The 14,494-nt window shown below is 37.1% G+C and overlaps 1 non-coding gene across 1 annotated transcript; it reads left to right on the forward strand.

Annotated features, from left to right (window-relative positions):
• The first annotated feature begins 904 nt into the window (after nucleotides 1-904).
• Nucleotides 905-1,011, forward strand: LOC113864132. The gene has a single exon (XR_003504735.1). It is a non-coding gene; the product is annotated as a small nucleolar RNA R71 (small nucleolar RNA).
• Nucleotides 1,012-14,494: the final 13,483 nt, after the last annotated feature.

Genomic DNA, 14,494 nt, shown 5'->3' on the forward strand with positions numbered 1-14,494 from the left:
TTGTTCAATGTTTCTTTCTACTGCATCATTCACTTTCTTTTCTGCTAGTTTAGGGCTTGCAACTACAGCTCCACTCCTTCTAGTTATGGCTTGACATTGCTCTTTAGGATTGATTACTGTATAGCTTGGAAATCTTCCTTCATCCTTGCTGGATAGTTGTTCAGCTAATTGTCCAATCTGTGTCTATAGTTTCTTCATGGAAGCTTCTTGGTTTTTGAAGCTTGTTTGAGTCACCTTCATGAATTGCAGCATAGTCTCTTCCATCTCATTCAACCTCTCATTCATAGGTCTGGAAAATTTCTGATTTCCTTGAGGTTGAGTGGATGAATTCCTCTGAAAATAAGGCTGTTGTGTTGCTGGACCTGCATTAGAAAAAGGCAAATTTGAATTAGAATTCTTTGCAGCAGAATATTGATTATTCCAATTAGAATACTGCTGAGTTCTATTATTCAAAAATTGAAATCCAGGGGGATATGATGGTTGTTGTCTCTGAAAATTATTCATATAATTCACTTGCTCTTGTGGTTCACTTGTGGATGCCTCACATGCACCATTTGCATGGTTTCCTCCACAAAAATCACAACTTAGCTGACTGGTAGGCATACTCCCTGTTTGCAGATTGTTGATTTCTTGTGTTAAGGCAGCTAATTGTTCTGAAAACATTTGATTTTGTAGCTGATTTTGTGCAAGAAAAGTTTCCAGAACTTTAGCTTCATGACTAGAGTTTCTTCCTTGATTCCTTGAGTTTGAATTCTGATACATTGAAGATGCCATCATGTCAATGATCCTTTGAGCTTCTTCCAAGGACTTTGTATTTAATGAACCTCCAGCAGCAGCATCAACCATTGTTCTTGTTACTGCATTCATCCCATTATAAAAAGTTTCCAATTGCATCCAATCTGGAATACAATGATGTGGACACCTTCTAAGCAATTCTTTGTATCTTTCCCAAGCTTCATACAATGATTCTCCATCTTGCTGAACAAAGGATGTAATTTCTCCTCTCAGCTTAGCAGCTTTGGATGGAGGGAAGTACTTGGTTAGAAACCTGTTCACAAGTTCTGTCCAAGTTGTAATGCTTCCTTGTGGTTGAGCTTGTAACCAGCATTTTGCTCTATCTCTCAAGGAAAAAGGAAATAGTCTCAGTCTGATAGCTTCTTCACTAACCCCATTTATTCTTATGGTGTCACATAGCTGTAAAAAATTTGAAATATGTAAGTTAGGATCATCAGAATTTCCACCAGAAAACTGATCTTGTTGGACTAAGTGTAACAAGGCAGGTTTAATCTCAAAATGGTTGGCTTGAATAGTTGGCCTGATTATAGAAGAGTTAAAACCTTGCATGTTAGGAATTGCATAGTCCCCTAATGTTCTGGTTCTATTTTGTTCTGCCATCTCTATTTCTGAATTTAGTTGTCTCGAATATATAGGTGTTCTTTTCACTCTAGGATTACTCTGAGATTTTGGAGAATGGACAACTTCTAACTCACTATCACTCCCTATGACTTTTTCTGCTCTAGACTCTTTTCTCAATCTTCTTAAGGTTATGTCTATGTCAGGATAAAAGACTAGAGTTGATTTGTTTTTGTTTTTGCCACGCATATACAATTCAAAATGAAGCAAAAGTAAACTACAAGTTAGTATTCAGAACTGCACCACGAAAACTATGCAGTAAATATCAGTAAAAGTAATTGAAACACAAGTTTAAAAGTTGCAGAATGGACAAAATGTCTAACTACAGACTAATACTACAGAAATTCAAAGAAACAAAATACTCAATCTAGCTATTCTCATGTTACTAATGATATTGAAACTCAAATTCTCCAGCAACGACGCCAAAAACTTGTTGTTCGCAATCTAACACTAGCAAGTGCACTAGGATTGCAGCAAGTGATGAGTAAATTTAAGATCAGAATATCGTCTCCACAGGGAATTTAGATTTCAAGTACCACTTCACAGAATTATAACTATTTGAGCCATACGAATTTTGGAATGAGATTTGTAACATATAACAGCATTAAACCAAAGCAATTAAAGCAAAGAACATGCAGAAAAACAGAGTATAAGATTTGTGATGAAATGAAATAGCAATGAAAGATAGTTAGGAATTTACTTCACAAGAATATCAATATCAATCCAATTAAATCCTCTGAACATTCAAGCAATTGAATAATTGACAATCAGTTTCACATATACCTAGCCAAAGGTTAATTCCTTAACTCATTGACCCTAACAATCCACTAAACCTCCCTAATCCCTTAGGTGAGATTCAATTTCAGGTTGCATTAAGAATTAGAACTATAAGATTGCAGAATTAGGTCTCCTTATCCCTAAGAAATCCCTAAACTCTGGTTGCCAATTCAGATCGGAGCAAACAATCCAATTCCCATTGGTAAAGATTCCTCTTGATTAATCAAATGAATTTCCATTCAAAGATTGCATGAAAAGCAGAATTAACAACTCAATTAATTCAAGAACTTAAAGTTCAAAAGATAAAGTCGAATCAACACATCAATTCGAGTTCCATAAACCCCTAACTATGGGAAACTAAGCACACATTGCAACAAAAACAGAGAAAGAAGAAGAAGAAGATGAAGAAGAATGCAGAACAGCCATGGCCACGAGCTCCAATCCGATCCCTCTTCTTGGAGCTTCAAGCTTCGACCCCAATCTTCTCTCCACTCTCTCTCAACGAGAATCTAACTAACAAAACAGAAAATGAGCAAAAAGATCCAGTTTTCGCGCTTCAATCATGTATATATAGAAACCCCAGTTCTGCGCGTTGTCACTTTTCTTCACAAGAGTAACCACGCAGAAGCTTTATGTAGTGCGCGTGTTCATTTTCAAGAGCAAGAGTAACCACTCGCAACTTGCAGAGTTGAAGGCTTCTCTGTAACATTCACTTTTATTCATAATAGTGGCAACGCAGGAGGTCAAGGGCTGCGCGTGATCACTTTCGTGAGTAATAGTAACCACGCGCAAGCTGTCCTGATACAAGTGCCTCTGGAACGCTCACTTTCGTTGGCGAAAGTGACAACGCGCAGCTCCTCAGGAATGGAGTCTTCTCTGGAACGCTCACTTTCGTTGACGAAAGTGATAACGCACACTGGCAACGCTCACTCTTGTAAATAAAAGTGATTACGCACAGGCTCTTCTTCTCCTTTAGGCTCTGGAATGATCACTTTCACTAACAATAGTGATCACGCCCAGGCTGCAACCCATAATTCTTGTATTTTGGAGTCCAACATTGCCATTCTTCCCCTTCCTTACCATTGATTCTCCATTTCCATGACTTTTGCTCAGATTATTCCTTCAAAACAAGATAAATTCCTCAAGAACTAAGCATAAATTCTACAAATGCAAAAATAACTACAAATTGAAATAAAACTTTCAATCATTCTCTTTTTTTTTGAGTTTTTCTGCTTTCTTCATATATTTTCCTTATTAAATGAGCTAGAATTATGCTAAAATATCAGTAAAAATATGGATTCATCAATGTTGTTGACAATCTATACTAGCAAGTGCACTAGGATTGCAGCAAGTGATGAGTAAATTTAAGATCCAGATATCGTCTCCACAGGGAATTTAGGTTTCAAGTACCACTTCACAGAATTATAACCATTTGAGCCATACGAATTTTGGAATGAGATTTGTAACATATAACAGCAGCAAACTGGAATAATTAAAAGTAAAATGAACTTGCAGAAAACAAGATAATGAACACACAGTTATGTGATAACAGAGGGAGAAACCATAGCTAGGGAATTGCTTCACCAAAACTCCAATGTTTAATCAATAAAGTTCTGAATTAACAAGCAATTGGAAAGAATGACAATCAGTTTCACTTTATACTATTCAGAGGTTAATTCCTTAACTCAGTGAACCTAACATTCAATTAAACCATTCTAATTCCTTAGATCTAATTCAATTCAATGTTGCTTTAAGTGTAAGAAACCAAAAGATTGCAAGATCAAAGTTCCTTATCCCTAAGAAAACTAAAATCTCGGTGATTGGTTCAGATCTGAAGAACAAATTCAATTTCCATTGACAAAGGTTCCTCTGAATTTAGTTAATCAAATTTCCATTCAATTCACACGTGAAGTTCAGAATCAATCACTCAATCTATTCCAAAGCTTGAAATCCAGATCCAAATCAATTCAACATGTTCATTTCAGATCTACAATCCCTAACTATGAACGAATTACACACCCATGGCAGCAGAAGAAGAAAAAGAAAGAGAAGAAGAGAAGAAGAAACTCAGAAACGCCATGGAAGCTTGCTCCACTCCAATTCCTCTTTGTGAAGCTCCAAGATCTGAATCCCCACTCCTCTCTCTCACTCCCTCTAACCAGGAACTAACTAAAAAAACTGAAAAAATGAACAGAATCCCAGTTTTCGCGCTTCAATCATGTATATATAGAAACCCCAGTTCTGCGCGTTGTCACTTTTCTTCACAAAAGTAACCACGCAGAAGCTTTATGTAGTGCGCGTGTTCACTTTCAAGAGCAAGAGTAACCACGCGCAACTTGCAGAGTTGAAGGCTTCTCTGGAACATTCACTTTTATTCAGAATAGTGGCAGCGCAGGAGGTCAAGGGCTGCGCGTGATCACTTTCGTGAGTAATAGTAACCACGCGCAAGCTGTCCTGATACAAGTGCCTCTGGAACGCTCACTTTCGTTGGCGAAAGTGACAACGCGCAGCTCCTCAGGAATGGAGTCTTCTCTGGAACGCTCACTTTCATTGACGAAAGTGATAACGCACACTGGCAACGCTCACTCTTGTAAATAAAAGTGATTACGCACAGGCTCTTCTTCTCCTTTAGGCTCTGGAATGATCACTTTCACTAACAATAGTGATCACGCCTAGGCTGCAACCCATAATTCTTGTATTTTGGAGTCCAACATTGCCATTCTTCCTCTTCCTTCCCATTGATTCTCCATTTCCATGACTTTTGCTCAGCTTATTCCTTCAAAACAAGATAAATTCCTTAAGAACTAAGCATAAATTCTACAAATGCGAAAATAACTATAAATTGAAATAAAACTTTTGCAACAAAATTTTCACTGATACTTTTCTTCTTTTCTTGCTTTCAGTCACTATCTTTTTTTTTTTTGAAGCACTTTCCTGCACTTCTTTTCTTTTGAACTCACATTTTTGTTCTTTTCACAGCTTTGCTTCATAAATTTTTCATTTTACTGCAGCACTTTTGTTCTTTCTTTCTGGCTTGTTGAACTCAAACTTAGATAGCATGCTATTTCCCACCCCAAACTTAGAACATTGCCTGTCCTCAAGCAATTAAAATCTGGATACCACCCCAAACTTAGTTTTAAAACTCATTCTTGATTAAACTCATTATGCCTTGGATCTTTTGAATGGTAAAAATTGGTTTTTCAGTAAGGCTTATAATGAGGTAATTTCAAGAAAAAGGATATTAAGCTCAAAAGGGTGAACTAAGACATTCAATCATAAAGGAAGGGCTTTAGGCTGACTAGGTATAATCAAACATGGCCTCTATCATGTGGGTGAAAACTGTAGCATGCATATTCAATTAAGAACAAGGGCAAGTTCTAGAGAATACAACCAAATATGATTAATCACACAAGAAAAGAATTAGACAGCTCAAATCTCACTAGGTATTTATAAGTGATCATGTGGATTAATGAAAACACAATACACTTTTCAGAAATTTAGGCACCTAATGGCAACTGCCTCATTTTTGAAAATACAAGTGTGATCTCATTTTGAGAATGGGAAAAACAACTTAAAAAGAAATTCACACAGAATTCACAAAAGTGTCAATCATTTTTATGTGATTAACAGCCAGCAATTTATTATCTATTCTAGTATTTTGGTGTTTTTTAGGAATAATTCAGTGTAATTGTGAAGCTAACTCATGAATAAGAGGTAGAGAATGAAACCCCCCTTTCATGGCAGCTTGTGCAAGTGTCAGCTTCCAAGGTGTGTGAGTGTTGTGTGGTTGTGACATTTTCTGCACAAAACACCAAAACTTCTATCAATTATCAAGTGAAAAAGGATTGAATTATGCAGAATTAATGTATGTTCAAAATATAATTGTTCAGAATTAGCATGAAACCAAAATATACCAAGTGTGCAAATTACAAACCCAAATTCTAAAATGAAACCAAAAAGTTTGAAACTTAATTACAAGACCATCAAGAGAAAATTCGAATTAACAGAAAAGAAAACAAAAATCCTAAACTAGTCATCTTGAGCATCCTTCTCATCAGAAATTTCATCTTCATCTTCTTCCTCATCCTCCTCATCTTCTTCTTCCTCCACCACTTCTTCAGTTGGCTGTGGAAAATTAGTCTTGTATATTGGCAAGTCTTTAAAAACTGATGAGCGTAGACATTGAGCATTCTCAGCCAAGTCTGGTGTGTGATAAAGTTCATCTTTGGTCATTCCCATCTTCTGACCAAGATTCATCAACACACATTCCACTAGCATAGTTCCTGCCTTCAAATTGTTGTGGAGCTAAGTTTGTTGTTCAGCCAATTGATTTTTTCCTTTCAACCAAAAGATGTAGGATGTCCTTAATCTTCATTGGTTTCTCCTTTCTGAACTGGGTGGGGATAGGTGCAGCTAAAGTGCAGGAGGTGGTGGCATAGATTTCCTTTACCATTGAGACAGAGATAGGGGGAGCAGATCTGATTTTCTCTTGGTAGTCTCCAACTTCAACCCCTGCATCCTCACAAAGTAAAGTGATTAATGAGGGAAAGGCTAGTGAATCTCTTTTTGTTTTCAGAATATTTAAGATACATTCACTAATTACTTCCCCTGCATCAATGTACATATCATTAACAATAGCAAACAATAATTCAGCCCTCTTTACTGCCAGGGTTGAACTATGCTTGACTGGCATGAAAGAATTCAATAGAAAGGTACTCCAGACTTTAGCAAATGGTAGCAGGTTCTTGGTGGTGATACACTTGGGTTTCTGGGCGAGGTTCAGCTGCCAAGTTGTGCCTGGCCTTCCAATTCTATGCAGGATTTCAATATAATCCTTGTCTGGACTATTCTTAAAGTCAGTGAAGTCCATCTGCCCAGGTTGCCTTTCAGTGTAAATTTCCAACACTCGATTGATGTTGGAAGCAGTGAAATCCACCCTCATACCCTTGACCATTGTGTGAAATTTAGGAATTTGGTCTCCCTTAAACCGCATTGCATTTGCATAAAACTCCTGTGTAATTTCTCTCCAACCGTTATCAGCCAAGGAGCAGAAGTTGTCCCATCCCCTTTTCTGAATTTCTTCTGAGTACTCAGGGTAGTTGCCTTCAGCAATTTCAAAGGCTCTATCTGGGACAATCTTCCTCCTCAGAATATTTGCCTTGAAATAGTTTTCGTGAGCAATACTCCTGAATCTTGGATCATGATCAGTAGGGGTAGAGGTAGAAGGAGCATTTCTTCTGGTCGGCTGAGGTGGTGAATAGGTTGCAGGTGTGGGTACACTTGGCTGAGGAGGGTCAGCGATTTCAATGGGTGAGGAAGGTGAGACACCATCAGTTCTTGCTCTTTTAGTGGTTGAATAATTCCTGGCTGTTCCAGCTTGCATATTCCTGATAGATCTCCTTCTTGGAGTGTTGCTGGCAGATCCAGCTTTGGTCTTCTTAGAAGGTCCAACTGGTGTATTCAAAGAAGTTCTGACCATTTTGAAGTGGCTGCAAAAACAAGCAAGTAATTTGATAGTTTAAAATTCATGACACAGAATTGTGACAGTATACATCTCTTTACTAGATAATTTCAATCAATCCATGTGCAGAATTCCAACTTGCAGTATGTATCTATTTACAATCAGTTGCTGTCATGAGAATGTAATCATATCAACACACAAGCACTATTGCAAATTACTAAGCAATCACAGTCAAAATTGGTTAAACCTTTAAATTTGTAGTTTAGAGTGCACACTCTCAAAGCACATCAGGTTAACACAGAGATGCTATTATAGGTCATCAACATATTTTTTACATGCTCTCTTAACTTTTTAGATATACCAGAACTTAGGTACAAAATTAATCAAACCATATTCAGGGGATTTTAAACTGGCCTTCATAATTTGTTCCCTTAGAGTTCACATACAATTAGGACAGTGCACTCATTCATTATCATCAAAGACTAAAGATCAGTTTAATGCAGGACTATCAGTATGCTATCTGTACAATCAGGCAGTGCAATATACAACAGTAATTCGTTCCATACAACTCAGTTCAGACATCAACATTCAAATATTGCATGCAAAGAGTATTTTCGTTGATGGCAACTGGAGTATTTCTATTTCTTTCAAAGTCATGTTCAGATTTTTCGCATAATGCAGATGTAAATATGTTAACAGAGGAGATTGAATGACTTTGAAAACCTATTCACAGTATTTAAAGTTCCTTAATTCGAATACACTCAAGATATTTCCCCACTTGCCATTTTTGACATTTTTCCAGAGTTGCAGCAAAGAAAAACCCTAAATACAATTTCAGAGAATGCAGAGAACGTACCTTGAGCTTCAGAAATGTGAATGACAGTGAAAAAGAAGGAGCAATTGCTTGCTGGTTGCTTCACGAAAGATTGAAAGTCAGAGGAATTTCAGAGGGGAATGGGGATTTAGGTTTAAATGGATGTGAGCGTGGTTCCTTTATATGGAGTCTGGGGTCACGCGTGTGCACGTGCCCACTTTTTAAGTGAGAAGTGAACGTTCCCTTGTTAATAAAATTCTGCGTTGTCACTCTTGTCGAACAGAGTGAGTGTTCCAGAGAACTTGAAAATTTTGAATGCAATGCGCGTTATCACTATTGCTGGGCAAAGTGATAACGCGCAAGCTTTTTGCTTGAGCGTGGTCACTTTTTTCATTAAAAGGAGTAACGCGCTAAGAAATATTTCATACTTACCTGCGCGTGGTCACTCTTGACAAGGAAAGGAAGTGATCCAGAGAGTGTGTTTTTCCTATCTGCCTCTGCGTTATCACTCTCATCAGCGAGAGTGATTGTTCCAGAGGGGAAATCTCAGAATTCCATCTCTGCGTGATTGCTTTCCTACAAAAGAGTGATTCCTTTCATCAATTCAAGTTCTCCAAACTTTAATTGGCTCACTTAACAAATCATAATCATTCCAATACACACTTACCATATAAAATACCTACTTCCCTCATCATGTTCACCCTTAATTACATATGCAACATTCATCCAAGGCTGAATTCTGCAGAATTTCTGCTTAACATATTCACAATGCAATTCTGACTTTTCCATAACACATTATAGCATGAAGTCCAATTACATTTATCAGATTCGCTACAAATGACAGAACATGCTTCAAAATTTACCTTTTTCATCAAATTTACAGAATATGATGAGTATGATGCAGAACTTTGTATTTTGCAGAGAATTTGCAGAATTTGAAAGCTATTATTCAGACTGTACAAGAACTTTAAGCATTCTAATGAATTCCAATCTGCATTCTTGTTTCAGCCACCAGATTTATTCTAAACATCAGATTCAGCAAGGTAACCAAGATGAAAAGTGCAGACTTTTAACTTCTATGAACACTGTTAATTCAAAATTAATGCAGAAAAGTTAAATTGGGTTAGAAATGTGAGTTGCCTCTCACAAAGCGCTTCTTTAATGTCATTAGCTTGACATTAAATGTTTCTCACTTAAGAGAAACCAGTTTCATGCATGACATGTTCCTTGTAAACTCCTCTCCATGATAGATCTTCAATCTTTGGCCATTGACCTTGAATTCTCTCCCTGTTTTCAGATCTTCTATAAGAATTGCTCCAAAGGGAGAAGTTTCCTTGATTAAAAACGGTCCAGACCATCTAGATTTCAGTTTCCCTGGAAACAATTTTAATCTTGAATTGAATAATAGTACTTGCTGGCCAGGTCTGAAATCTTTTTGCAGAATAAATTTGTCATGGATCCTCTTGGTTCTTTCTTTGTACAACTTTGCATTCTCATAAGCTTGTCTGAATTCTTCCAATTCATGCAACTGTAAAACTCTCTTCTTTCCAGCACTTGACAAATCAAAGTTAATCCACTTGGTAGTCCAATATGCTCTGTGCTCCAGCTCTAGAGGTAAGTGACAGGCCTTTCCAAATACTAGCTGATATGGAGACATACCAATTGGAGTTTTAAAAGCAGTTCTATATGCCCACAGTGAGTCATCCAGTTTCTTTGACCAATCCTTCCTTGAACTGTTCACTACTTTCTCTAGAATTTGCTTGATCTCTCTATTTGAAACCTCCACTTGTCCACTTGTTTGTGGATGGTATGGAGTAGCAACCTTATGCTTCACACCATATTTCATTAATACAGCTTCAAGATACTTGTCGCAGAAGTGAGTATCTCCATCACTTATCAGCACTCTAGGCACACCAAATCTTGAAAAAATGTTCTTTCTTATAAAAGAAATCACTACCTTTGCATCATTTGATCTGGTGGGAATTGCTTCTACCCATTTAGACACATAATCCACTGCAACTAGAATGTATTCGTGTGAGAATGATGGGGGAAATGGTCCCATGAAATCAATCCCCCATACATCAAATGGTTCCACTTCTAGTATGTTGGTTAATGGCAGCTCATGTCTTCCTGAAATATTTCCAGTTCTTTGACATTTATCACAGTTTTCCACATACTTCTTGGCATCTTTGAAGAGTGTAGGCCAAAAGAAACCTGCTTGCAAGACTTTTGCAGCAGTCCTTGAACTTGCATGGTGGCCTCCATATTCTGAATTGTGACAATGCCATAGTATCTCAGCTTGCTCACTTTGTGGAATGCATCTTCTAATTAACCCATCTACTCCAATTTTGAACAGGTATGGGTCTTCCCACACATAGAATTTGCTGTCATGTAAGAACTTCTTCTTTTGCTGCCAAGTAAACCTCTTTGGAATGAATTGAATGGCTTTAAAATTTGCAATGTCAGCAAACCAAGGCATGTTTTCCACTGCAAACAGCTTTTCATATGGAAATTCTTCATTTATTTCCAATGATTCAGTGGTTAAACTCTCCAAAGGAAGTCTGGACAAGTGGTCAGCAACACTGTTTTCTTTCCCTTTCTTGTCTTTGATTTCTAGCTCAAATTCTTGGAGGAGTAGAATCCATCTTAATAATCTGGGTTTTGCATCCTGTTTTGTCAAAAGATATTTAAGAGCAGCATGATCAGTGTATACAATCACTTTTGAACCCATTAAATATGATCTAAACTTATCAAAAGCATATACAACAGCTAAAAGTTCTTTTTCTGTTGTTGTGTAATTCACTTGTGCAGGATTTAACACTTTGCTTGAATAATAGATAGCATGTAATTTCCTATCTTTCCTCTGTCCTAACACAGCACCCACTGCACTATCACTTGCATCACACATAAGTTCAAAAGGTAATTTCCATTCTGGTTTTGCAAGAATAGGTGCAGAAATCAGTTTCTCTTTTAAAACAGAAAATGCATGCAAACAATTATCATCAAATATGAAATCTACATCTTTTACAAGTAAATTACTCAAGGGTTTAGCAATCTTGGAAAAATCTTTTATGAATCTTCTATAAAAACCAGCATGTCCTAAAAAACTTCTAACTCCCTTAACATTGACAGGTGGAGGCAATTTACTAATGACTTCTATTTTAGCTTGGTCCACCTCCATTCCCTTCTCTGAAATTTTATGACCAAGGACAATGCCTTCTTGTACCATGAAATGGCACTTTTCCCAATTTAACACAAGATTAGTGTCTTGACATCTCTGCAAAACAGTGGATAGATTAGCTAAACAATCATCAAAAGAATCACCAAAAACAGAGAAATCATCCATGAACACTTCTATGATGTTTTCTACCAAATCAGAAAAAATAGAAAGCATGCATCTTTGGAAAGTGGCAGGGGCATTACACAAACCAAATGACATTTTCCTATATGCAAAGACTCCAAATGGACATGTAAATGCAGTTTTCTCTTGATCTAAAGGATCTACAGCTATTTGATTATATCCTGAATAGCCAACAAGAAAACAATAAAATGAATGTCCAGCAAGTCTTTCTAGCATTTGATCTGCAAATGGTAGTGGTAAATGATCTTTTCTGGTTGCATCATTTAATTTCCTATAGTCTATGCACATTCTCCATCCAGTCACAGTCCTCGTGGGGACAAGTTCATTCTTTTCATTAGGTACAACTGTCATACCACCTTTCTTTGGAACAACTTGGACTGGACTTACCCAATTGCTATCAGAAATAGGGTATATTATTCCTGCATCTAACAGCTTTATGACCTCTTTTTTAACTACCTCTTTCATGGCTGGGTTTAACCTCCTTTGTGGCTGCACAACAGGTTTAAAATTCTCTTCAAATAAAATTCTGTGCTTACAAAATGAGGGATTTATACCTTTCAGATCTGCAATACTCCAGCCAATTGCAGATTTGTGTTCTCTCAAAATTCTGGGCAATTTTTCCTCTTGTTCTTCCTTAAGTTCATTGTTGATGATGACTGGATTTTCATGATTCTCATCCAGAAATGCATACCGCAAGTGTGAAGGGAGTTGTTTCAGTTCTAGCCTTTGCCTTTCCTCTTCTTTATCATCCTTTTTCAGCTCTTCTTTCACTAAATTTTCTGCAAGTTTTTGAATTGGCAGAGCTTCCAATTGCTGCTGCATTTCCATGATATCTTCTTCATTCAGAGTTTCAGATTTGTCATTCCTTGCAGATATTACCTCTTCTAACACAGCAATTTCATCAAATTCTTTCATATGGTGTTGTGTAATAAAAGCATCCAGTATATCTACCTTCATACATGTATTATCTTCAACTGGATATTTTAAAGCTTCAAACACATTAAATATTACCTTCTCATCTTGAACTCGAAGCATAAGTTCACCTTTTTGCACATCTATTAAAGCTCTTCCGGTTGCAAGAAATGGCCTCCCTAGGATCAAAGGAATGTTAGAATCCACTTCCATGTCCAGAATCACAAAATCTGTAGGAAAAATGAACTTATCAACTTTAACTAATAAATCTTCAACAACTCCATATGAATAAGTGTATGATCTATCAGCTAGCTGCAGTGTAATGTTGGTAGGCTTCACTTCCTCTATGCCAAGTTTCTGTAGAACAGCTAATGGCATCAGATTTATGCTTGCTCCCAAGTCACACAATGCTCTTCCCACAGTGCAGTTTCCTATTTCACAAGGAATGCTAAATGATCCAGGATCTTTCAACTTTTGAGGAAGCTTTCTCTTAAGAATGGCACTGCACTCCTCTGTCAAAGGTACTGTTTTGTCATGCTCTAGCTTCCTTTTTCTGGAAAGTAGTTCTTTCATGAACTTTGCATATAAAGGCATTTGCTCCAAAGCTTCTGCAAAAGGAATGTTAATTTGTAATTTCTTAAAGACATTCATAAACCTTTCAAATTGTTCCTCTTGTTTAGGATTTTGGACTCTTTGAGGATAAGGCAGCCTCTTGTATTTTTCTGGGTCTATTGGCTTACAAGCTTCTTCAAAGAGTTGCTTTTTGGTTTTCCTTTCAGAATTCATGGGAACTTTTTCTTTTTCTTCTGAATGGTCTTTCTTCAATAGCTTAAAATTTCCTTGTTGCAGATCTTGTTCAATGTTTCTTTCTGCTATATCATTCACTTTCTTTTCTGCTGGTTTAGGGCTTGCAACTACAGCTCCACTCCTTGTAGTTATGGCTTGACATTGCTCTTTAGGATTGATTACTGTATTGCTTGGAAATCTTCCTTCATCCCTGCTGGATAATTGTTCAGCTAATTGTCCAATCTGTGTCTCTAGTTTCTTCATGGAAGCTTCTTGGTTTTTGAAGCTTGTTTGAGTTACCTTCATGAATTGCAGCATAGTCTCTTCCATCTCAGTCAACCTCTCATTCATAGGTCTGGAAAATTTCTGATTTCCTTGAGGTTGAGTGGATGAATTCCTCTGAAAATAAGGCTGTTGTGTTGCTGGACCTGCATTAGAAAAAGGCAAATTTGAATTAGAATTCTTTGCAGCAGAATATTGATTATTCCAATTAGAATACTGCTGAGTTCTATTATTCGAAAATTGAAATCCAGGGGGATATGATGGTTGTTGTCTCTGAAAATTATTCATATAATTCACTTGCTCTTGTGGTTCACTTGTGGATGCCTCACATGCACCATTTGCATGGTTTCCTCCACAAAAATCACAACTTAGCTGACTGGTAGGCATACTCCCTGTTTGCAGATTGTTGATTTCTTGTGTTAAGGCAGCTAATTGTTCTGAAAACATTTAATTTTGTAGCTGATTTTGTGCAAGAAAAGTTTCCAGAACTTTAGCTTCATGACCAGAGTTTCTTCCTTGATTCCTTGAGTTTGAATTCTGATACATTGAAGATGCCATCATGTCAATAATCCTCTGAGCTTCTTCCAAGGACTTTGTATTTAATGAACCTCCAGCAGCAGCATCAACCATTGTTCTTGTTACTACATTCATCCCATTATAAAAAGTCTCTAATTGCATCCAATCTGGA

The sequence above is a fragment of the Abrus precatorius genome, unplaced genomic scaffold, assembly GCF_003935025.1.
Source record: "Abrus precatorius isolate BTA unplaced genomic scaffold, Abrus_2018 Scaffold3, whole genome shotgun sequence".
In the NCBI taxonomy this organism is placed as follows: domain Eukaryota; kingdom Viridiplantae; phylum Streptophyta; class Magnoliopsida; order Fabales; family Fabaceae; genus Abrus; species Abrus precatorius.